The sequence below is a fragment of the Zootoca vivipara genome, chromosome 12 (assembly GCF_963506605.1).
Source record: "Zootoca vivipara chromosome 12, rZooViv1.1, whole genome shotgun sequence".
Taxonomy (NCBI): Eukaryota; Metazoa; Chordata; class Lepidosauria; order Squamata; family Lacertidae; genus Zootoca; species Zootoca vivipara.
This window is the reverse complement of record NC_083287.1, coordinates 12,939,616-12,966,031: the sequence shown is the minus strand read 5'-3', so window position 1 is coordinate 12,966,031 and position 26,416 is coordinate 12,939,616. Positions and strand designations below refer to the sequence as shown.

The following is a 26,416-nucleotide window of genomic DNA, read 5'->3' as shown; positions in this document are numbered from 1 at the left end:
AAAGTGCAAATTAGCCAAGTTCAACCGAACTGAATATCTCCCCCCCATCCCTACAGTGAAAACATGATGACACTGTGCTCTTTGCAGTTGCAAAGCAACAGTTTTAAAGAAAATAGCAAACACATTCAGTGGCTAGATAGGATGAGCTTCTACCTTTCAAACCATATGAAATGTTTAAGGTTTAACACATCATCTCTGCCCAGCTGCCTCACTGTCTCAGGCAGGGAGCCATGGAGCTTGCCAAACGGCTTGTTCCACAGCATTCCCTTGCAAAGGAAACTGTATTTTTCAAACACCAAGGCAGGCTGCTTCCTAACCTTTTGCATGGCACACGCCCGTGTGGGCATACAGCATTGATGCCGGCTGGCAGCAAACAATAGCATCCACGGTAGGATCTTTCTGTATTTTTAGAAAGAGGCACGCTGAAGATGCAGTTGCAATTCAGAAGCTGCACAATCCCATCCCTCCTAAGTATTCATTTGGCTGACAGGCTGGAAAATGCCAAGAGGGCTCCAAAGGTTATTAAGATCAGTTGATTACACTAGGTGGGGGGAAGTTTGCAGCTACCATGATACACTTGACTTGCTCTAAAGGGGAAGAAAGTGAAGACATGATTAAAGAAAGAAAGCAAGTGGGGGGGGAGAGAGGGAGAGGGAGAGAGAGGGAGAGGGAGAGGGAGAGGGAGGGAGGGAGAGAGAGAGAGAGAGAGAGGAGAGAGAGAGAGAGCCTTTTTTGAAAAACAGAAGGGTCTCAAAGCAAAAACTTAACCCTTTTTTGTAATGTGGGTAATTACACAGAGCCCTTTTGCATGTCTTTCCTCTTTGTGACATTAAGGCAGTTAAGCCGTCATTGCGTCGAGAGCAGGGGTGGCAAATGTCTGATCCAAACACATCTCTTCCAGATTCTCTATCAAGCCCAAGGTTTCCCAAGCTTGGGTCTCTCCAGCTGTTTTTGGACTACAGCTCCCACCATCCCTAGCTAGCAGGACCAATGGTCAGGGATGCTGGGAACTGTAGTCTAAAAAACAGCTGGAGACCCAAGCTTGGGAAACCCTGATCTAGCCCTTGAGATCTCTCTCCAGGTGACAGGCACTCTATTCAAGCTAAGTCGCCATTGCTCTTCCTCTCTCCTACACACAGAGTCAGACTGCTGGTCTATTTAGCTCAATATGGTCCTCTCCAGGGTTTCATCCCAAAGCTATTCCAACCGCTACCCAGAGATGCTACTGCTTGACTCCGGTATGCAAAGGAACTGCTCTACTGTGGAGCCACAGCCGTTCCTGGGTGCTCCGTGCCCTCCCCAGGGCTTTTGCCCCTGGAAGGTAGGAGTCAGCCAAGTCCTAAGACAATTTGGGGATATTTGGAGGGAACCACACTAGTCAGGCACACACAGTTCTGGGTCACTGTGAGTTGGAATAGTTGGCCCAGTGGATTCTATGGCTGTCAGTGGGTGGAGCATAAGAAAAGCAGGATGGGAAAACTGCCCCCAAAGGCTAAGACCTGCCTGAGTGGTGGCTGCGTCTTCCCCAAATAAGGTAGGCTCAATGATGTGGCTCTCCTTCCTGCCTAATGCCCCACAGAATCAATGCCTCCATTGGACAGCTGTTGAGTGGAGCCAATGACCCGGTGGGGTGGGGGTGAAATATACGCTATAAAATCGTAAGTCTGTGTCGCAAGTTTTTAAGAGTCTCTAGATCATTGGCAAACAGGGGATTTAGCTTCCCTCTAGGCACACACTTGCTGAATGGCATCCTTGTGTGTGACTCCTCAGATTCCCTAGAGAGAGAGAAATCAAATTAATTAGGAGACTACTAAAACACACAACTCCCCACCATTTGAGAATATTTGCTGTTGTTTTTATTCAACCACTTCAGCTGGAGAATTTTTCGATTACAAAAACAGCAAGACATCAAGGGATCCTTCATTAACCACTCATTTCAAGAATAACCACCAATGTTCTCTTTTCAGGGTCACCAGAGATCAAACTCAGTCTACTATATTTCCATATTTGTACCATCTTTACCAGTCATCTTTTAGAACTTGGTTTGTTTTATTTATTTTTAATTGGTCAGCGTCAATATAAATACAGTGGTACCTCGGTTTATGAACACAATTGGTTCCAGAAGTCTTTTCATAAACTGAAGCGTTCATAAACGGAAGCGAACTTTCCCATTGAAAGTAATGGAAAGTGGATTAATCCGTTCCAGACAGGTCCACTGAGTACTTAAACGGAAGCGTTCATAAACTGAAGCGAACTTTCCCATTGAAAGTAATGGAAAGTGGATTAATCCGTTCCAGATGGGTCCACGGAGTACTCAACCTGAAGCGTACTTAACCCAAAGCATGGGTGTAATTGGTTCCGGAAGTCTGTTCATAAACTGAAGCGAACTTTCCCATTGAAAGTAATGGAAAGTGAATTAATCCGTTTCAGATGGTTCCGCGGCGTTCATAAACCGAAAATTCGTAAACCGAGGTGTTCGTAAACCGAGGTTCCACTGCAGAGGATTGAGTCCAGCAGTGTTTTTGGTGCCCTGCTGGAAGCTGCCCAGAGTGTCTGGGGAGGCCCAGTTGGATGAGTGAGGTATAAGTAATTTATTATTATTATTTATTGTTATTATTATTATTATTAACCTTTCAAACTTGTAAGGTTCCTACAGATATACACAATAATTCGCTTTCCCCTGATAAGACATGGTTCCAAGTGTAAAGGTAAAGGGACCCCTGACCATTAGGTCCAGTCGTGACCAACTCTGGGGTTGCGGTGCTCATCTCGCGTTATTGGCCGAGGGAGACGGTGTACAGCTTCTGGGTCATGTGGCCAGCATTACAAAACCGCTTCTGGCAAACCAGAGCAGCACACAGAAACGCCGTTTACCTTCCCGCTGTAGCGGTACCTATTTATCTACTTGCACTTTGACGTGCTTTCAAACTGCTAGGTTGGCAGGAGCTGGGACCGAGCAACGGGAGCTCACCCCGTTGCAGGGATTTGAACCGCCGACCTTCTGATCGGCAAGCCCTAGGGCCCCACCCACGGGCCACGTCTTAAGTGTAGATACCACAAAATAGAAATACTGTACTTTGGGTCATTTTTAAAATTATTATTACAGCAACACCTTCTGTGGTGTAAGGACCACGCCACAGGGTCTGTGAACCTTACCCATCTCTGTTATTCAGGAAAGGAAGTAATTTGTCACCCAAGTTCAAAAAAATGAGAGAAATTCAGACTGTGAAATACTTGGAGCAAAAATTTTCACCACTGATGTCATGCAAGCAATGTCAAATCAAAATAATTTGTTTTTCAAGGAATGAGGCTGTGGTCTGAATTTGTCTTTTCTCAAATTGTATTAAATTTCATGTTTTATTGGAAACGGTTTTTTTGTCTGTGCCAGATTGTATTTTAATGTTATTGCTGGGGTTGTTGAGTGTATTTTTTAAAGACTTATTATGTTAATGTATTGTTATGCTTGCATTTTGTCCATTGCCTTGAGAGACGCACATCAAATAAAATAAGTAAATAATCATTCCCTCCAAGGTATAACCAACAGTATATGATCTTTCAAAATACAATCATTTATTTTGACTTGACGATTCAGACAAAACAAATCTCAAGTGAGCCTTTGGTATGGCCCAGTGACTCAGCCATTAGAAATCTCAAGTGCCTTTGTGTTGCTTCATAAACCGGGAGATCAGGTGCATTCAGGTCTCCCTTAAGCTATCTTTCGATATGGCTGGAGGACTAAAGTTGGAGATTAACGCTGGAGATCAGGTGCATTTAAACCTCCCTTATTACCTGGCCTACAAAGTGTAACAGCTGCTGTCCTTGCGTTTCCACTGTCCCCTGTACAATGTTTGTTGTTCACAGATTGGTTTTTAGGAGCCTTTTGCTTTAAATTGTCCCAGAGTAAAACATTGCAGAAAGAACGATGATTCTCACTGCTTGTATTCTCACGACAGAAGCCATGACAAATTCATTATCCCGTTCTTTCGAATCCTTTTACACAGAGCTATTTGATTTGATACAATTACCTTTTATTAAATCTGAACTACTGTTAATGTAAACAGCTAAGCCACAGATGGGCAACCTGTTGTTTTTACTTTTATAAAGCCCTGGATACATGGGCACCATCGGGGGTGGGGGGGGGAAAAAACCCCCAATTTCCAAGGAGGGGGCCAGGCCCTCTCAAAATTCTGTTGCGACATGCACATGCTGCACAACGTGTTCGCCAGTGGACAGGGATGATGGGAGCTGTAGTCTAACAACGTATGTTGGGCACTACTTTGGTTACTCCTTAAGCAGCCCAATAGAAACAACGAAGAAGTGGGGCTTGCAACATAGCATAGTAGTGCCGTGGGCCCCACCAGGAAATGGCTGCCATGGGCAGCAAAGAAAAGAGGTGTCAGTACCTTCTACCAGTGAGTACTGTCACAAACACACACAAAAGCCCTGCCTGTATCATAATGGCATAATCAAGACAAATAAAGGCACTTCTAGCGCCTGAAGGAACAAGCAGGAATAATAATAATAATAATAATAATAATAATAATAATAATAATAATAATTTATTATTTATACCCCGCCCATCTGGCTGGGTTTCCCCAGCCACTCTGGGCGGCTTCCAACAGAAATATTAAAATACACTAATTTCTTAAAGATTAAAAGCTTCCCTAAACAGGGCTGCCTTCAGATGTCCTCTAAATGTCTGGTAATTATTTTTCTTTTTGACATCTGGTGGGAGGGCGTTCCACAGGGCGGGTGCCACTACCGAGAAGGCCCTCTGCCTGGTTCCCTGTAACTTGGCTTCTCGCAACGAGGGAACCGCCAGAAGGCCCTTGGTGCTGGACCTCAGTGTTCGGGCAGAACGATGGAGGTAAAGACGCTCCTTCAGGTATACTGGACCGAGGCCGTTTAGGGCTTTAAAGGTCAGCACCAACACTTTGAATTGTGCTCGGAAACGTACTGGGAGCCAATGCAGGTCTTTGTGGTCTCGCTCTGCTCCTCTTAGTGACGCCCTGTGCAGCGTACCGGCTACTAGCATGCCATGGATTGGTTTGATGCATCAAAATGGTGGGAGGGACCAGCTGGGGAATCCCCTAGGGGAAGAAGGCTCGGAGTCAGGGGATTGGTGGAATGACAATGAGTGTTCAGAGATGACTGGGAGGAGGAGGTTCAGAAGCTGAAGGTAACAGGGCTTAGTGAGCTGGAAGAGTCTGTGGCAGAGAGAAGTGCAAAATCAGAGGCAGAAACTGAAGCAGGAGAGTGAGAGGCCAAGAGGCAGAGGAGTCAGGCTGGTGAAGAGTCACAGGTGTCTCCTTCTCCTGCTGTAACAAGCTCCTTTCCCCTTGGTCTCCTAGAACCAGAAGAGGGCTGAAACGGGTGGAGCAGCAACAGACTGCATGCAGGAGCAGTCTCAAATTGCTTGCAAGAAGACCTGGAGAGGAGAGGATGTAGACAGCTGTGAGGAAGCAGGGGCAACTGGTTTCATGGGGCAAGATGTCCTGGGAGGGGAGGGGTCTGCTCTGCGCATTAGGCCTGACACTCAACCAAGTGTGTGGAGATCCTGTTTTTGCTAACAAATAGTTAACTCCACCTTTGAACTGTGTGATTACTGACCAGCACACTCCAATGGCATAATAGTAGTATTACCCACCCTTCACCAGCAGATCCCAGGGTGGGTTGCATCCATTTAGAATTGAGAATTAAAACAAGTCGAAACAAATTTTGTATGTCTGAAGGGGGCAATGCTTGCACATTCAGCTCAACACACTTAGAATGTGTGAAAAAGGACACTGAATCCACAGGACTCCTGATCATGCAGAAGATTCTAAGCACATTCGGGTGAACATGCAACGATCCCCCTTTCTTCCAGTTCAGCATGCAAAGGTGGCCAGGCGAAGCTTGTGGGGGCAGAACTAGTAAGGGTACCCTGACCCCACTTCTCGTGAACAAGGCAAATGCCTGAACAAGGCTTGAGTTTCATTGATTTCAGCATGAAATACACAAGTACAAGCTTGAGTCTCCCATTCAGTCGAACTGAAATACATCCCTTCTAATTAGATTTGCCATATTGGCATGAAACATTGGGAAAGGATCATCGCAGCAAAGCCTTCCAAAATGCTGCGCCCCGCCCCTGCTATATTTCGCTTGCCACTCGTCCCTTTAAACCTGCCATTCAATAGAGTGCAACGTTCAAAACAGATGCAATTCCAGAATCTAATGTTAAAATTATAAACTGCATTTCACAAGGTAACATGTTTCCAACGAAAACACACCTTGTTTTTTCATTTGATTCTTTTCAATTGTTACTTCAGCCAGGATCTGCTTAACCCAGGCAGCAATTAGGGGCAGAAAAAGAAAATATGATAGTATCTCAGCGGGGTTTCCATATTTCTGGTTATGTACGCTGCAGCATGTTTAACCCAATTCAAATGAGCATTCTGAATAGTGTCAACTTTATATTCACATTACAAAGCAATTTCAGAAAAAGATCGTGTAAGAACTGATGCAATGGGCTCTATATAAAGGTAAAAAAGGTAAAGGACCCCTGGATGGTTAAGTCCAGTCAAAGGTGACTATGGGGTTGCAGCGCTCATCTCACTTTCAGGCCAAGGGAGCCGGCAGTTTTCCGGGTCATGTGGCCAGCATGACTAAACCACTTGTGGCATAATGGAACACTGTGATGGAATCCAGAGTGCATAGAAACACCATTTACCTTCCTGCCACAGCAGTACCTATTAATTTACTTGCACTGGCATGCTTTCGAACTGTTAGGTTGGCAGAAGCTGGGACAGAGCAATGGGGATCCGAACTGCCGACTTTCTGATCGGCAAGCCCAAGAGGCTCAGTGGTTTAGACCACAGCGCCACCCGCATCCCTACCTTTACCCTTTTTTCTGTATAACCAGTGCTAGTAAGTCACTTAAAGGTAAAGGTAAAGGGACCCCTGACCATTAGGTCCAGTCGTGACCAACTCTGGGGTTGCGGTGCTCATCTCACGTTATTGGCCGAGGGAGCCGGCGTACAGCTCCCGGATCATGTGGCCAGCATGACAAAGCTGATTCTGGCAAACCAGAGCAGGACACGGAAATGCTGTTTACCTTCCCGCTGTAGCGGTACCTATTTATCTACTTGCACTTTGATGTGCTTTCAAACTGCTAGGTTGGCAGGAGCTGGGACCAAGCAACAGGAGCTCACTCCGTCGCGGGGATTCGAACCGCCGACCTTCTGATCGGCAAGCCCTAGGCTCTGTGGTTTAACCCACAGCGCCACCCGCATCCCTGAAGTAAGTCACTTACCGTCACATTACTAAGAAAAGTTTCTGAGAAGTCTACAAAGGCTGCCCCCCCCCCATACAATGCAGGGCAGTAGTCTAAACTAAGTTACCCTCAAGGTTACTTGAGTTACACCCATTTTAAATGTCCTGTTAATTTTATTCTTTTTTTAATAATGGTTTTATGTATGTGTGTTTTGATTGGTTTGTGCATTTCAATTGTGCTTCACACAGCAATCAGACTTATTATACACCACTTGGCAATTTAGAGAGAAAGACCTGTGCCCAGGTAGATAGATTACTTATGTGCAACCGTGCATAGCACCGTGGTGCAGAGGTCATCCGGGCAAGACCAAGGGGGTGATACCCGGCCTTTCCTTCACCCTTAAAAAGCCATGTTTCATATTACAAAGAACTCTCTCTTGGATAATGCAAATCCAAAACTGCTTGGTTGGCATGCCTTTCATAATCTTAAATCACCCCATGTATTCATTAAACTTAATGAATCCCTCGAAACATCTGCTGAACACTTGCTGGAGCACATAATGTACAGAGGGCAAATCCATACCAAAAGTGAGCATCTGGAGCCCATGCGCGCACATGCATGTCTAGACACTCATCAACTGTCAAACACACGGGTGATAAACAGCAGTTTGGGAAAGTAATTAACAGCAGACCCAACAAGGCACAGCTGTCTGGCTTGATTTTAGATCTTGCTAGCTTGAGATTTGCAGTTAATTTTTGTTATATCAAAATAGAGCTACATTTTATTCACCAGGGCTTCCCCCCCACCCCCACCCCTCTCCTTGCTAATTCCAGCAACATCCGATTATGGTTGCAACCAAAGGTAAATCAAGCCCCAGATATCTTAGAGCTAGTTATTGACATAAAATATTTTAATATGCCAATAGTGCAATCATGTTTCTCACAAGTAAATCCCACAACGTTCAATGGGGCTTACTCACAAATAAGCAGGATTCTCCGAGAAGCTGCTTGCAAAGGAGAACCCTGCACTGTGCAGGAACCGCACCTCTGCTGAATAGCTGTTTCTTGGAGGCACTGATCCTCCCCTGTGTTCCTTTGCAAGTGCTTCCCTTTGCAGCATGAAGGATTGATGTATCTGCTGATGGAGTCATTGAATCCTGGGTGGTACTGCTTCAGGGGCAGGCATCAGGCAGGCAGGGCAAGGCAGACCATGAGATCCTACTTTCTCCCAGGAAGACATAGCAAGTGGTCAGGGTCTGCCTTGACCTTCTGACAAGATGTTCCACCTTGAGAGAGCCATGGATCCAGTCCAACCCTGGATCAATCCATGGCTTGCCCTGCACCCTAGTTCCTCCAAAAATGCCCAATTTGGTTCGGGTCTCAGTCAGATCCAGTGAAGTGCTATTGCATATCATAATAAGTGTGCTGGATGAAACGTAAGGGACAAACATTATTCAAAGATTGCTGCGAAGATTCAGGTAAGGAGAGCGAAGCAATTGACTCAGGATGTTCAATGGCAGTCTACTTTTGCAACTCTACAGCAACGCAGCTTATCACTCTCCCTGTCTTCTTCTCTCTGTTACAAGCATCTTATTTTAAAAACACTTCGGATCGCTCTATGCAGCCCTTGTAAGCTTTTTGTTGCTGGAGTGGAGAATCTGCCAGTTTGCAAGCCATAAATTAGACCTGAGAGGCCTCCCCATTTGGCTCAGGAGGCCACCTGAGCCAAGCCACACCCACCAGCCCTGCACCTACGTATGATAACCGTACAAATCTCTATAAACGTCTCATGTAAAATATACATTAAAAGCTATTGATAAAGGTCAGAAGGTAAAAACAAGCTGGTCTAACACTATAAAGCGGCATCCAGATAGTATAAAATACTGTTACATGTTAAAATGCATGCCAGCTTTATGTTTCTGGGAAGGTTTGCCTAACCAAAAACGATACAGTGAAGGCGCTTGGGCAGAATGTAGGTTCTGCCACACTGAAAAATCAATTCCTTACAAGTGTGGAATAAGCATTATGTGGTGTTATATGTGTATTTGAGAACCATGTACTTAATCTCACTGGAGACCAGGCAGGAAAAAAACCCATAATTAATAATTCTCTTGGACTGGGAATACAGAAAGAGTGAGATTGAAACCTAGGAGGAAATCATTGGAAGAACAGCCTGGCTCTCTTCTGGTTCCTCTCTTTTAGAAGAACATGATTTCACACACATACAATCACACAATCCCACTTGACGAATGTTGGGCAAGAATGGACGCAGGCCCGATTTTCCCAATCAGGGGGATTAAAAAGTGGGAAGAGGCTAGATTTCCTTGCCGTTTCCTACAGACCATGCTTATGAATACTGTGTCTTGGTGAAAGGCATTCCTACTCTTTAACAGTATGGGCATATTCTGGATTAATAAAACAAAAGGGTGTGTTCTAAATAGCATTGGGTGCAGTTTAGCAGGGGACTGCAGCTTCTGCAACTGGAGAACAGTGTACAAGTTATGTCAGAGAGTTGGAACCGAGGGACAACAACCCAACCCTACTCTATTTGCACACACACACACACACACACACACACACACACACACACACACACACACACAATTCCCACTCATAATTTGCTCTGTACTTTCTAAGTACTGAGCTTCAGCTTGTACTCCAGTGCCCCCTAGTGTCCTGCCACTCAAATAGCAACAGCCAGCCTCTTGCCTCCTCTTGAACAATATTGAAAATAAACATACGCCCCAGTATTTATAGTGGATACTCAGCACTCACTCTATCTATCTATCTATCTATATCCCAAACCTTCATTTTGTTTCATCGAGACTGCTACAGCTTTAAGAGGGTGCCCAAAGAGAACTAAAACCACATTCCAAAAAAATATTATAGCCTGTCCCATGTTTTTCTCTAGGATAGATTCCTGAACACTGAAAGAAAATGAAGCTTTTCCTGCCACTGAAACATTGTCGAAAGACGCGGCACCCTCTGCTTTCTCCAGAGCTGTAAATTAATAGCCTGAGATTGAGATACATGCAACTTCAATTTGCCTCATTAAGTTAGAGGCATGTTTGAATTTTCCTCCTCTTCCGTTATGCTGAATGACAATGGCAGCCATTTATCTACTTACTTTCCCAACAGGGCTGCCTTAGTCTGAATGCGTTGGGCAGACATTCACCTGGTAAAGTCACCAGTCCCTTTAGTGTGCTTGGGGGAAAATCCACTTGCAATCAGTGCAATCTAATGGCCTGTGGACACTTCGCCTGGCCTCAAAACAAGACGAGGGGTGATGCCAAGCACAGCCAGCCAACCAAGGCTTCCTGGGGCAGAGCAGCAAGTCTGAGTTTCTCCATAGTTTCCCTATACTTCCCCCCCCCCCCCATAGAAACCAAGTCCAGCTAAGTTATTTTTACCAATTGAAGCAGAGCATGCCTCTGAACGCCAGCAGTTGCTAGAAACGGCAGGAGGAGAAAGGGAGCATTTCCTATGTTCTTATGAAAATGTTCCCTTCCACAACACCCAAAATCAACTGCCTAAGGGGGGCGATTTCAGTCTGTTTAACAGTAGACACAGCATTACATAGTTGTGGAGGGTTTTTTCCTAGTCACTGTCTACCTCGCCTCAGAAGACCATAGCACAGTAGTGTCCAAACTTTTTTCAAAGAGGGCCAGATTTGATGAAGTGAAGAGCCATGAGGGCCAACCAAAGGGCCAACCAGGATTGAAGTTGTTGAGGTTTTTTTTTTAGGATTTTACCCCAGGAAATAAACTGCCACAGGGGCCGGATTAAACCGACTGGTTCCTAGATCAAGCTTCAGATACCCACACAGGTCCAAAGTGTCTTAAGCCATGCCCCTGTTGCAGGCCCTGAACCACCATTGGGTGGTCGTGGGGTGGGAAGAGAGAACCTATTATAACTCCACAGAACACGGTTCTAAAGTATGGGGAAGGGGAAACTGGATTTCTGGGGGGATTTTGTTTGGGTCTCTCGCCCTGAGAGGCTGGCTGTTGCATTTCATTCCTTGAAGACAATGTCTTGAGAACAACACTGAAAAAAGTGTTATGTTCTTAAAAGATATGAGGTTTCACTGCTCATTTGAAAGCCTGTTTGATGAAGGAGTCACGAGGTCAAGTTCGGTAGTCTTGGTTACAGGCCCCACTATTAATCATCCCCCAAACTGCATTCATGACGGTCACATCAGCTATGCTACGCATATTTAAAATTAATAATCCGATTCCCACATCAGCCACGTAATCTTATCCATCACCCATGCACAGAAACTTAGAAATTGCTTTTTAAAGTTTTGGTTGACTTCAGCTGTTAAAGCCCTAAACGGCCTCGGCCCTGTATACCTGAAGGAGTGTCTCCACCCCCATCATTCAGCCCAGACACTGAGGTCCAGTTCCAAGAGCCTTCTGGCCGTTCCCTCCCTGTGAGAAGTGAAGCTACAGGGAACCAGGCAGAGGGCCTTCTCGGTAGTAGCACCTGCCCTGTGGAAGCCCTCGCATCAGATGTCAAGGAAACAAACAACTATCTGGCTTTTAGAAGACATCTGAAGGCAGTCCTAGTTTTTAATGTTTGATGTTTTATCGTGTTTTTAATATCCTGTTGGGAGTGTGGCTGAGGAAACCCAGCCAGATAGGCGGGGTATAAATAATAAATTATTTTTATTCCTGTCATTTTACACAGACTGGAGGAAGGGCCACCACAAGCACCCAAAGCCACAAGTGACCAGCTGTGAGCTTCTATGTACTACAACCTAACTTATGCTGGATTTTTTTCATATAAGCCCATACCCTGGTGGGATGGCAAGGAGGAGAAAAAAATGGATCCCACAAGCCAGGGGTAGGGGACCTCTAGACTGCCGGCTGAATTTAGCCCACCAAGGGTTCAGAGTCGCCCTGCGAGGTTGTTCTCCCCAAACATGAGGCCATATGTGATGTCAGGTGTGGGTAAAGGAGAGACGCAGCTATCAACACACAATTTATTGATGTGTTTATTTATTTATTGCATTTATAGCCCACTTTTCCCCTCTAAGGAACTCAAGTAGCGTCTAAAGGCAATCTGACCTAATTCACACTTTCCCAAACAACAACCAAAACCAGCCATCTTTCAAAACCCACAGTTGTCCAAATTCTGCAACACAATTCCCTAGCCAAGGAACATGTCAAGAAATTAGGGTGGTAAAATGTGCACATATATGCACAGAGTGAAAAGAGCATTATATTGGAGAAATTGCTTTGCAAAAAAAAGAAGGAGGAGGAGGAGGTGCCTTTTAGGAGTTATTCTCTGGTGAATTTTCATGGAGGATTTTTATTTATTTATTTTTAATTGCAAAATGATGTGAACAACTAAACCAGGCATCCCCAAACTGCGGCCCTCCAGATGTTTTGGCCTACAACTCGCATGATCCCTAGCTAACAGGACCAGTGTTTGGGGAAGATGGGAACTGTAGTCCAAAACATCTGGAGGGCCGAAGTTTGGGGATGCCTGAAATAAACTAAAGACTCCCTACCCAATGCATTTCACTGCTTGATTAGCAGAACAAGATGGTGCCCTTCACCTTTGGCAAAATTCCACATTTAATTAATAACTATTATTATTATTATTATTATTATTATTATTATTATTATTATTATTTTGTACCTCATCCATCTGGTTGGGTTTCCCCAGCCACTCTGGGCGACTTACAGCATAGTAAAACATCAATCATTAAAAATTTCCTGATACAGGGCTGCCTTCAGCTGCCTTCTAAAAGTCAGATTGTTGTTGTTGTTGTTGTTGTTGTTGTTGTTGTTGTTGTTGTTGTTGTTGTCCCACATATGGCTTGCAGTTGACTCTTACTTCAACATGGCCACAAGACAATGACCTCTACCTCATCTAAGAGCTAAGGTACAGTAGGTGGCACAGGGCGTGCCAAATGGCATGCAGGTCTGTTTTCTAACAGTTCACTGCTGCTCTAGGCCAGGCATAGGCAAACTTGGCCCTCCAGATGTTTTGGGACTACAATTCCCATCATCCCTGACCATTGGTCCTGTTAGCTAGGGATGATGGGAGTCTGTAGTCCCAAAACATCTGGAGGGCCAAGTTTGCCTATGCCTGCTCTGGGCCCATGACCAGTAGCAGGAGGATCTTCTGGTAGAGGCAGCTTACCCATTCAATCTAAGGGTAGAGTCCTTTTTAAATAGGCTCTATTTGTCACTTTCTGAGATGCTTCCTGTCCTGTGCCTTATCAAGGCAGAAGTTCATTAACAGACTAAAGTGCAGGACTAGCCAATGTGGCACTTCTCAGATCTTACTGGACTCCAGCTCCCATCAGCCCATGCCAGCATAGGCAACGGCCAGGGTTGGTGGGAGTCGTATTATAACTACAACTTAGAGGCTATCTCTGCTACACTGCCACTAACTGTTTTGCTCTTTGGATTGGAATGCGGGTGATATCTAGAGCTAGAGCACATGTTATCTAGAGCTTGTTTAAAGTCAAGTTAGTTTAGAGTACAGTATTCCTGCCCACTGCACCTTCTAGCCATTGGAAAAAGAAACACAAAATGAACTTCATTTTCTATCCCAAAAGGTTCATAAGCTGCTTAGTAGCAACCTTTCAATCAAAGACTGTTTTGTTTTTAAGTTTTGTCAGATACTCCCTGACTAGAGGCTAGAGAGGCGTGTATGAGCAACTTTAGGAAATAGCTGAGGCTTCCTTAAGACATGGCATTTATCATGTCAGCTTTACCAATTGTAACAGTAGCCTTTCTGCTCCGATTTCTAACGCTCCTTTCACACTGCAGTACCTATGTGCTGCCACGTTGTGTGAAATTATTCCATCCTCGCCAGCAGGTACTGCAGTGGAAACTCTGCCTCCATCCCACAGCTGCTGAGCAGAGGTCCGTCCTTGTGTGTATGAGTGATGCTCCACAAGCAGCATTCCTTAAAATTGAGCAGTTAATCCAGAGGTACAGATGACACTCCGCAAGCAGCATTATTTTATGAAAGCCACTTGCTGACCCTCGCCCAGTCTCTGCAGGGTCACCTAGACCCTGCAGAACAGCTGTGAAGGGGTAGAGGCAATCCTGGGGGTGGAGTGATGCTTGTGGAACATTACCTGCACCCTGCAGGATCTTGGCCAGTGGACACCCCTGCACAAAACATGATTTTCTGGGTGTCTAGGCTTGTACACTGACTTTTTTTTTTCTGGAAGCAAATAAAATGGAAAGTACACCTGTGTTTTATTCTGTTTGGCTTCCAGAAGTGGCTTTTATATCACATGATAGCTCAGTGACGAAATGAATATTCAACAGCCAGCCCAGTCAGAGTTTGTACATGGGGTTTTTGGCCATTAAACCATCCCCATGATCTTTGGATTTTTGGCTTTACAAGTGTCCTTGACATCCTTCCAGTCAAATCCCAATTGAATTTAAAAACCAACAGACCATGCCATCTACTGTGGGGGGTTTTCACGTTGCAGGAATACACAGGCATGAAAAGAGATTTAAAACTTTCAGTCACCAAATCAGGATTACTACAAATACCTAAAACATAAATTACTTCCAGTGTGATGTTTCACCAGACACATAGACATGACCATTTTAAGTATGAGATAAAAAAATATCTCAAATTTTTGTAATGGAATGTTGCACTTTAAAATATTATTATTTATTAAATTTGTATACCACCTTATACCTGTAGATCTTAGAATGCGTCTGGTTAGCAAAGATGTTTATTCGGCTGTACGCCCATCATAAAACACAACACAACAAAACAAGTCAAATAAAAACCGCAGACTCATACAAACCACAGCTAATATAACACAATTCACAGCTCACAAGGACAATTAACAATTCAAAAAACACATCTTGAAGGTTTAAGATTGAGATTAAAAATTTAGGCGCTAAACTAAAATCAATATCTGATGTCATTTAAAAAAAAAATTCTTATAACTATCAATAATCAGCTAACATTCCATTCCGTCTCTTGTACGAGAGGACGGCTGTTGGCGCTGTGGTTAAACCACTGAGCCTAGGGCTTGCTGATCAGAAGGTCAGCGGTTCAAATCCCTGTGACAGAGTGAGCTCCCGTTGCTTGGTCCCAGCTCCTGCCAACCTAGCAGTTCGAAAGCACGTCAAAATGCAAGTAGATAAATAGGAACCGCTACAGCGGGAAGGTAAACGGCGTTCCCATGTGCTGCTCTGGTTTGCCAGAAGCGGCTTTGTCATGCTGGCCACATGACCTGGAAGCTATACGCCGGCTCCCTCAGCCAATAATGCGAGATGAGCGCGCAACCCCAGAGTCGGTCACAACTGGACCTAATGGTCAGGGGTCCCTTTACCTTTACCTTTACCTAGAGTAATATAAGGGTCCACATCTTGAAGAACCCAGGCTAGTTGAAGGTCAACTGGATTGTCAGCCATAGGCTGGATTATGGAGTTTAGTATACTAGCACGAGCGTCTGGTTAAGTGAGTGGGATAGGCTGCAATCCTAACCACACTTACCTGGAAGTAAGCTCCATTGAACTGAATAGAACTTACTTCAGAGTAGATATAGTTGAAATTGCAACCATAGACTGCTTTATAATGAACCGTTAGTCTGTTCATTAACTCTGTCTTTAAGTTACCATAAGGCTCTCAATTGTTTTTTGCGACAAAAGACTGGAAATTCACTAACTTCGAAAGATAACACACAGGGAAATCACTGATATATAAATATATGCTGATGTGGCTGAGATATGTGTATCTATTGCGTGCTATGAAAGAGAACATATTTCCACATTTGTGGATTATGAAGTGGAATAAAGACTTGTGCAAATTAAATCAATTGTAGCAGAATGCAAAACGCCAGATGAAGGTGTGAATTCATGTTGGAACAGATTGTTCCTACATCGCTAGTCCTATACTATCTAACTCGGGAGCATGAACTCAATGGGACTCCCCTCCGAATAGACATGCATATGATTGCACTGTGTAATTCTAGCAAATGTGTTCTGGATTGCAACCTTAAGAAAACGCCTTACCAATAGTCTCTAACCAATCTCCCATATAATCCAATGTTTCTGAGATGAACTTTAAATGTGCTCCAAAGAGCCCCAGACAAAGGTCTTAATATTTGCTTCATTGAATTCCAATAGTTTCCCCTTTTTTCTAATTTAAGAATGAACAATTGGAGAGGGGGGGGGCATATTGAAAATCAGGGAGAAAGATCAAACCAGAGACATGGAAGGCGATAGCGATGTGCACTTCTAATTACATCTAAAAGAGCAACAGATCTATTAGAAGGTATTGTCTACTTTGGCTGTATATCTCATGCTCCAGCCCTAAACAAGCTGACCATGATCAAACACCACATAATGCATGGTTACATGCACTGCACTCGCTGGACTTGAACGTCAACTTGCATTTAGATTGTGGCCACTGCGTGGAAATGGTTCCATTGATTTCAAAGTTCCCATTGCTATAATGTGTTCAGCACACATTTTCAATCAGGATCAATAGGTTGGAGCCTAAGGAAACTTAGGGCTCACCCAGATTGCCTTTGGCACCACATTTTTAGGCAAATGTCTGAGCTTTCTTAAAGCTCTGTGACTGAGCATTTGGGGGAGGGTGTCACAGTGCTCTCCCTGGGGAAACCCACATTTCCCTGCCGAACTGGAGCAAGTGACAATGGCGTTTTCTGCAGATTGCCATTTGCTTTGATTCAGCAGTAAAATGCGGGTTTCCCCGGGAAAATGTGGTGCAGAAAGGAAGTATGGCGCAAAAGGAAGTCAAGATGAGTCCCTGGTCTTGAATGGGGTAACTGTGCCCCTGAAGGACCAGGTACGCAGCCTAGGAGTCATTTTGGACTCACAGCTGTCCATGGAGACACAGGTTAATTCTGTGTCCAGGGCGGCTGTCTACCAGCTCCATCTGGTACGCAGGCTGAGACCCTACCTGCCCGCAGACTGTCTCGCCAGAGTGGTGCATGCTCTAGTTATCTCCCGCTTGGACTACTGCAATGCGCTCTACATGGGGCTACTTTTGAAGGTGACCCGGAAACTGCAATTAATCCAGAATGCGGCAGCTAGACTAGTGACTGGGAGTGGCCGCCGGGACCACATAACACCGGTCCTGAGAGATCTACACTGGCTCCCAGTACGTTTCCGAGCACAATTCAAAGTGTTGGTACTGACCTTTAAAGCCCTAAACGGCCTCGGTCCTGTATACCTGAAGGAGCATCTCCACCCCCACCATTCAGCCCGGACACTGAGATCCAGCACCGAGGGCCTTCTGGTGGTTCCCTCATTGCGAAAAGTTACAGGGAACCAGACAGAAGACCTTCTTGGTAGTGGCACCCGCCCTGTGGAACGCCCTCCCAGCAGATGTCAAGGCAATAAGTAACTATTTTACTTTTAGAAGACAGCTGAAGGCAGCCCTATTTAGGGAAGTTTTTAATGTTTAATGCTGTACTGTTTTAATATTCGGTTGGAAGCCGCCCAGAGTGGCTGGGGAAACCCAGCCAGATGGGCGGGGTATAAATAATAAATTATTATTATTATTATTATTATTATAAAGATGTTTTCAGAAGGAAACTTTCCTGTCCTCTTTGCTACAACCCCCTGAAAAGCATCTCTGTATAATTGAGGGGCCCTCCTGAGCTATGTCGGATAGGCAACAGGGGAAGGGGAAACAGAAAACATTCCTTCCATGAATGAACTTCCTTAAATTAATTTATCTGAGAATCCAATGTCATAGGAACATAAGAAGCAGTCTTATACCAAGGTAGACCAATCATCTATCAAGCATGGTATTGTCTACACTGACCGACAGCTGCTCAGACAGGGAGGCTTTCTTTGCTCAACCTGGCGGTCCTGGTTGCTGTGAACCTGGAAGCTGTGACCCTTTCCTGAGCAAGCAGGTGTATTACTTCTATGCGATGGCAAAGGTTCTGCTAATTCATGCTGCCAGCTGGTAGGCTCTAGACTTTAAAAATGTTAATTCCCTTCAACTTTTCTGCAATAATTCAGTGGGGCATCTCAAAAAGAGATGCTCTAACTAACGCAAAGTTATTTAATCAGCTTTAAAGCCAGGTACATAGCAAATGACAAACAGCAATCTTAGGATCCATATACAGCCAGTGCTCCCAGTTGGTTTTGATATCAAGTGTGCCTTATAAAGATTAGCCAAGTGCCCAGACTAGCCTCAGTTCATCAATGGAAAATAATGGATATTAATTATTTTGAGGCAGTCTCGTCAAAGCTGCACAATATCACAAGACAGGCTTTAAAAAGAGCATCGTGAACTCGTATTTTGTTTTATCTACCAAGTCTAAAATTAATCAGAGGGTTTAAACATTTCTTGGAGAAAAATTAACAAAACCACCACATTATCTAGCTGTATGTTTATGTTTACACAACCCCCAAAGCTAATGCGGAACTAATCATGAAGGATCACAGATGCAGAAAAACTGGAATGCAAAGCTAATTTTAATCAACAGAAAATTGACTGTTTAAAAGGAAACTGTTTCTGAAACTAGACACTGCCAATAGCATTGCTCACTGTAGCACTTTTCCACTTTACTGTGCCTAAGTGGAAGAAGTTGCCAGAGAGAAAAATTAAAGGAAGGTGGAAACAAGACAAGGGAAGAATCAAGCAAGTCATTTCATTGGATTGCACCAATATAGCTGAAAAAGGAGATGAAGGGCCAGCTGTCAATGACAAACAGTTACATTTTTTTAACATATCTGTAGACTGCTAATGGATATTGTTGGCCAAATGTGCATGATCAAATTCTGGCTTAGTAAACCAGGATACGTGCAAGCTTTGTGCAAACAGCTTTGCCCTTCCCTTTGCATAAGCAGAAAAAAACAACTCAGGAAGTCACAGTTAACTATAGTTCCCAGTAGGTGCAAACTTGCAGGCTTCCCAAAACCATACGGCTGGTCACTGTGAGATCAGGATGCTGCAGTAGGAAGATGCTTATACAAAATCAGACGGTTGGTCCATCTAGCTCGGTATTGTCTACATTGAAGCACAGCAGCTCTCCAGGGTTCCAGACAAGGAGTCTTCCCTAGTCCGACTTAGAGATGCCTGGGACCTTATGCATACAAAGCAGATGCTCTGAGTTACAGCCCTGTTTACTGGGTGAGCTTTTGGTTCTTTAACCAGGAACTATAGTTAATGGCTCCCAAATCCTGGATGTTCAGAAGATTTTCATTGCAGTTCTTGGACTGCATGTAATGGTAAAATTCCTTCCTTCCTTCCTAAGGAAGTAAAACAGAAGGAAAGGGGCTGCATGCAGGAGTTAGCACTGATCATCTCAGGTAAAACTTGCACATCACTATTGTAAGGGGGAGAGAGTACAGAGTACCGCCCCCTATCATCAAGAGTAGCTCCTCACAGAGTAGCAAAGGAAACACAGACTCGGGGGAGGGAAGTCAGGACACGGAGAGAGTGCCCAGGCTCAGGCAGGATGAAAGAGCCCAGACTCCACAGACGGGAGGAAAGAGAAGGGGACAAGGGGGAGAGGGAAAACATGGAACGCAGACCCTTTCCTCCGGTTCCGGAATTATGAAGAAGACGATAGGGGAGGAGATTCAGTGTCCCGCGCCTTTTATGTTGGGGGCGTTCGCGCCGAGGGGCACTTCCGGATTCTGCATCGGAGTAAGGAGACAGGTTTCTGCACCTGCTTCACTGTACATATCAGCACCAATAAACACGTTATGGAAAAGTGACCTGAGGAGCGTCGTTACTCTAGAGTAGTCGCAAGAAACCCCTGACAACTATAAACCCAGCAGGGCCAGATTTTGGTAATATGGCACCATGAGCGAGGACAAAATCTGGTCGTCGTCCCCCCACTCAATATTTCTTATTTTCACAATAATTCCTTTTGGCACAGTTGCTTTTTATGGATATTCTCTGTAGGCACCTGTATAAATATAGGTGTTGTTGTTGTTGTTGTTGTTTTGCATCCCCTCGGCTTAGTGCCCACACTGCCCTAAATCCAGTGCTGAATCCAGTCCTCTTCGGTTAAGGCAGTCCACCCCTTCAGCTGCCATCACAATGATTAGAAAAATCTAGCAGTGCACATGTAATGTGTGAAAGTATTGTAATCCTTTTTGCATTCTGATCACAATTTTTGCATTCTGATTACTCACAAGCCCACTTTGTTTCACTGGTGCTTACTACTAGTGCGTTTAGGATGTACAGCCTTAGCTTTAGATAACCACGCAGGTTTGAGAAACCCGGCTCTACCATTTCCCCAACCTTTACATTATAGAAAAAGATTGCAGCTCAGAGCACAACATGTGTTCGCTGGTATCTCCAGTGAAAAGGAATTGGGTAGTAGATGGCAGCAAAGATCACCTGCTGCTGCCAGTCAGAGCAGACAATACTCAGCTAGATGGGCAAATGGTCTGACTAGGTAAAAGGGAGCTTCCTGTGTTCCTTCCTAAAGGAAACAAATCTGACTAGTGAAGAGTTGGAAAGCTTGCATCGTCGTCCATTCGCAGGGGCTGATCCAATATGAGGTAGCACCTTACCCAACAAGGATCTATGGGACCAAACGAGCAACAAAAGAATGTGACTGAATCAGAGGATAACAACAACTTTATTGCCTCCATCCAAAAACTGACCTGGCCCTCTACCCCATCTCTGACAGTCAGTTCCTGATGAATTACAAAAGGGGTGACCAAGTTGTGGTCTTCCAGATGTTTCGGGGATGATAAGAGTTGTAGCCTGCAAAACACGGAGGTCACCACACTGGCTATCCCCAACTGAGAGAATCACAAGAAAACTAAAGGCACACCCTGTGGATACTATCCATGTTCGGAAATACCTTCTCAAAAAGGAGACTTGCGCCTGACTTCTTTATATGCCACTGTCGGCACACTGGTTGGAAATAAGTTCACGGGGCTTGCTCCCGGGTAAGTGCATATAGGATTGCAAAATAGCACCAGTGGATGCAATAAGATTTATTTCCACAGGAGCCTGCATAGGATTGCTTTCCACATATTTCAATGGAACTAGCTCTCACAAAAGAGTGAAAGCCGCAGGAAGTAAAGCCTATTTCATTCAAGAGAGTTGCACCACAATCCTACACACACATTTTACCCTGGGAGTAAGTTCAGCAGAGTTGTTTGGGTGGTTGAGCAGGCCCAAACGTCAGGTCTGGACCCCGGGACTCCTTTCCCTTCTTCTCCCACCCTACTCTTCAAACTTTTTCTAAAACAAAAAAAAACTTTGCTTACAAGGTGGCTGAGCATGAGGCCAAAGATTGCTACCAGTCACCTGCCATCTGAATATTTCTAGAGACAAATTTGTCTATTGACTCTGTTCCCCGAGTCTTTTTCTGTGCCTAGCAATGCCCATGGGGTAAGTCTAATGGAACTCAGAGGGGCTCACCCCTGAGCACACACATATTGCAGTGTTTCCCGTTTAGTAACTGTCATCAGAATTGCAGGATTAGAACCCCAAGCGGCAAGGCCAAACTTATTATTCCAATGCAAAATCCATTTGACTCTAGCAAGTGTCTTAAGAACTTCAGTCTTAGAATGACAACCTTGAGCTGCAACTCTAAACTTCTTATTCAGATGCAATATTCATTAAAATGAATAGGGCATATGCCCCCCCCCCCCGGGGACTTTGGTCCAATTCAAATAGAACATCAAACATGTAAGGAAATTATACCTGTGCACCATCTCCAATACATCCAACGTCTCTTTTAAACCAGGATTCTCAGATGCCAGTACGCATGCAGTGTTAGCATGCTAGCAGGGTACCCACAGAACTCTGGCATGCTAACAAGGAATGCTTCAGTGAAGTGACCTGGTTTACAATACAATCCTATGCAGCCCTACTAAGAATACAGCCCTGTTAAATCCAGCTGCAAGGATAGCGAGTGTAGGTTGAGGAGCCTGAACCACACAATGCCTGCCAGAAGTGCACGGAACCGTTTTTCTTACACACCCACATTAACCAGCCTTTTACATGCATATAGTAATGTACTCCTAAGTAAACACGCATAGGCTTTTTAATAATTGAGGCTCCGTACGCTTCACTTCTTTGAACATTTTTATCTTACATGTTTGATAGGTTTTAGTGTTGTTTCTAATTTATCTTACGCTTCTTTGTGCTGGTTTTCTGCTGGGGTAGGGGCTCTACTGAAATTTTAGCTTCTCATATTGATGGTTTCTGTTTGATCGCAAGTGTATTTTACTGATTAAATCAATCAATAAATCATGACCTGGTTAATGTGTGCAATAGAAATGACTAAAATCGTATCAAATTGGACAACATCCTTGTTTCTGAAACCAGTTTCAACTCTTGACAGTTGCTATCACATCCCCTGGCAACAAGTTCCAAAGAATGCTACATCCCATAAAACTGTTGTTCTTTCAAGTCCCTGCAAGCTTTTTGCATTAGGCAAATCCCTGGTCCGCTCTCCAGATCCTCAAGCAAAGCATCTACACTAGGGTTTCCCGAAGTTGGGTCTCCAGCTGTTTTTAGACTACAAGTCCCATCATCCCTAGCTAGCAGGACCAGTGGTCAAAAATGGTGGGAATTCTAGTCCAAAAACAACTGGAGACTCAAGTTCGGGAAGCCCTAATCTACAATACCCCAAAGCTTTGCTTCTGACCATTCTGACTGTGTGTCAAGTGGGTGATGCCTTTAATGTGGCATATGTATTATACATTTGACGCAGATTTTGCTTATGCAGTCTGAAAGTTCTAGTTACTTGGGACAAATGTGTAGATAGGTGGTTAGCACTGAACGCAAGGAACACCATTTACCCTGCATTGCACTTATGTTCAAGAAAGCACAGCTCTGTCTTTTCTCAGTATACCAAGACCAACCACTGGCTCACCTAAGTCTAACATAGCAACTCTCCAAGGCACCAGAAACAAAACAAAAAAAACCCCAAGAAGTATTCTGAATAAGCCCTTCCCCTGTTTATAGGGCAGTATCTTTTACTGATTTTGGTGAACAGCTCTTGCAACTTTCAAAAATACAACAAATATAGTTCAAAAATACAACACTCCCCCCCAAAAAAATTGAAAAAAAGAAATCTGAACATTGAATCTTAATAAAATAATGAACAGTTGTTTATGGACATCCTTTCTTGTTGACATCAACTCAAGCCCAAAGGTCTTTTTCCAGGGTGGGACCATTGGCCATCTCCTTCTCTGCAGGCAAACAGAAGCCAATGTACCCCCACCACTGCAAAGCTGGACTCAGATTCTCCATATCCCTCCCCAAACATTTGGGTGAAGGGTAAAACCTTCAGGAAAGGAGAGAGAATCTTTTACAGCATTTTCATTCAGGTTATAACCCTATGCCTACTTACTTGAAAGGAAGTCCCATTGATCACAGTAGGACTTATTTATGAGTAAAGATGCTTAGGATCAAGATCCACGAAGCACTTCCCGAATCACAGATGAATTCAGGAGAAAAGTTGAAAGGGGGAGGGGAACCAAATGTACACCCTAGCCAATCCAGGTTCCCAAAAAAGAAGCCAATTTGAAAGCAACATGTTCAAAAATGCAATTATCTCTGAGGGTAAATGTGCCTCAGGAACACTAGAAATGTGAGCAATTTTACAATCCTCTTTTTATTTGGTAGAAAATTTGTTAGTCGCCTTTCAAAACACAGTATTTTCCCAAAGGGGTCTCCCAAATGCTATTCTTTCTTATTTTCTAATGCTGTTTCCCATTAATTCCATTGCTCCTGATATTATTTGTGACAAATGCTCCCTCCTTAAGTTTTCCCCAAATCATTAACAACTTTTGTTATATCTTTTTTCATGCACACACACTCGTTGCTTCTTTTGGGTTGTCCTGCGGTTATTATGCAAACGCAGCAAGTATTTTAGGTAGATCTGTGAACCGGCCCCAATATTATTGTTTATTAATACTGGTAACCCATCACACATGTAAAAATTAAGGTGGAAGAAGTTAACATAGCAACAGATTTGAACCCAGATCTCACCCAAGTTCCCGTTACTGGTACTGTGCACCAAACCACCATTGCCTCTCAAAAAATTGCCCTACACTGCTCAGGGAATCAGACATTCAAATAGAAGCCATGCCAGTAAACACTTGGGGTTATATTGGGTCTGGGGAAATACTTATTGACACATTATGCAGTATATTCTTTTTGTAAATGGTGGCTTCAGCCTGGGCTATCTCATCAGAAAATGAGAGTGCAGTGTTAGGCATGACCACTCAGAAAGCAGCCCTGCAGAGCTCAGGCTCAGTCCTAGGTAATAAGGAGCACAGGACTGCAGCTCAGGTATGAAGCATCATCCGATGATCAGAAATCACTGCTGAGCACAGCACAGCTGAAGGGAGTTAGGAAGGCTTCAATGCCAGGTGTCAGATTCTGAAACTCAACAGGGATATGACGTCCACCGGTGGGTACTTTGAGCCAAAAAAAGAAGCTGTTTGTGAACTGGGTATGAAGATGATGAAGACTGATAATGACCAATTATCCACCCTTCACCCTAAGGTTACAACATTAAAACACAATATTAAAAAAAACCACCTTAGAACAATTTGCAATTGCAGAAATAAGGTGGGTCTTAAAACTCTACACCTCAAGTGTCAAAAGCCAGGGTTAAGAAGTGCATTTTCAGCATTCACCAGAAGCTGTGGAAGACGCACCTCTGTGGGGAAGGAGCACCACAACTTAGGGGGCTGCCACAGATATCCAAAGTAACCGGGAGAGAGAACGGAGCTGTGCAAGGATTTTGAAACAGAGAAACCACTACAGGAGATTATCTTATCTAACGTTTTGAAACAAAACGCCCATCGAGGGGTTTTCTTTTTATAGAGAATATTGCTTTTCAAGATATTCTTTACACTTAATAACTGATTACACACACACACACACACACACACACTTATACCAGTAACTGCCACAGAAGACAAGGCTGCTTCCTCTCTCAACTTTACCCAGATGGGAAATAAGTGCAGTAGCTGTGGAAGCCCATGGAGTGAGGGCAGCGTGGGGGGTGGGGACAGACTCATGCCCTCGCCAACTTGGGTTGGGGTCCGTTTGCAAATACATAAAAGGGACCCCGACGAATCGAGCCCAATCAGTTCCCTATTTCCCCTCAATAACCCGAACAGAGCACAACCCGCTTCCAATAGCTCAGCCAGCGAGAGCACGCTGCTGGTAACACCAAAGTTGCAGGTTCGATCCCCGTATGGGACAGCTGCCTATTCCTGCATTTCAGGGGGTTGGACTAGATGACCCTCAGGGTCCCTCCCCACTGGACAACTCCGCGATTCTATGGGAAAAGGGACCGTCTTGTTTCCCATGGCCTCGAAATCACAGCTCTTTGCCCACGAGTCCGGAGTCCCCAACTTTCCCCGAGGGACCCCGTGACTGAGGGTCCTTCCGCACGGCGAGAGGCGCCGCGTAACGCGGGATAAGTGAAAGCGGGTCTGGGAGGGAGAGAAAGAAGCACACCCCAGAAACGGCTGGAGAGAAAAAGTTAGACAGCAGCATGCCTTTTGGGGGGGGGTGGAATGCAAAGCGGAGCAGCCGAGGGGAACCGCCTTACCTGAGCAAGTGATCTGGAAGGAATGGAGCGCTCCGCGAACCGGCTCTTTCTCGCTCCCTCGCAGGACGGCGGCGGCGGAGGGGATCCTCCCGGCGCGCTCTTGGCAAATCCTCGCTTCCAGCTAGTGGGGCGCTCAAGGAGCCGGTGGGGCGCTGGGGAGTTTCATCCCTCCAGGAAGCCGGGCTCCATCCCTCCGCGCTCTCGGGCTCCGCTCGCCTCTGACTGAGCCGAGGAGAAGGGAGAGAGAGAGAGAGAGGCTGGACTGGGCGCGGGCGGAGAAGCAGCTCCGCGCAGCGAGAGACGCCCGCCTTCTGGAGCGCGCGGGCGCCTCGGCTCAAAAGGAGGCGGAGAAACCCCGCTCGCGCGCCCCCTGGAGGCATCGGGCAGCACAACGCCCCCGCCCGCCTCCCCTTTGTTGTTGTTTAGTCGTTTAGTCGTGTCCGACTCTTCGTGACCCCATGGACCATAGCACGCCAGGCACTCCTGTCTCGCACTGCCTCCCGCAGTTTGGTCAAACTCATGTTCGTAGCTTCGAGAACACTGTCCAACCATCTTGTCCTCTGTCGTCCCCTTCTCCTAGTGCCCTCAATCTTTCCCAACATCAGGGTCTTTTCCAAGGATTCTTCTCTTCTCATG

The 26,416-nt window shown here is 44.9% G+C and overlaps 1 protein-coding gene across 1 annotated transcript in view; it reads right to left on the bottom strand.

Moving 5' to 3' along the window:
* The window catches only part of CPNE4 (copine 4), a 197,096-nt gene extending 171,017 nt beyond the window's left edge, over nt 1–26,079 (bottom strand). The window contains exon 1 of the mRNA XM_035129268.2: nt 25,781–26,079. The gene's annotated coding sequence lies outside the window, so the exon portion shown is untranslated. The remainder of the gene's footprint in view (nt 1–25,780) is intronic.
* Nucleotides 26,080–26,416: the final 337 nt, after the last annotated feature.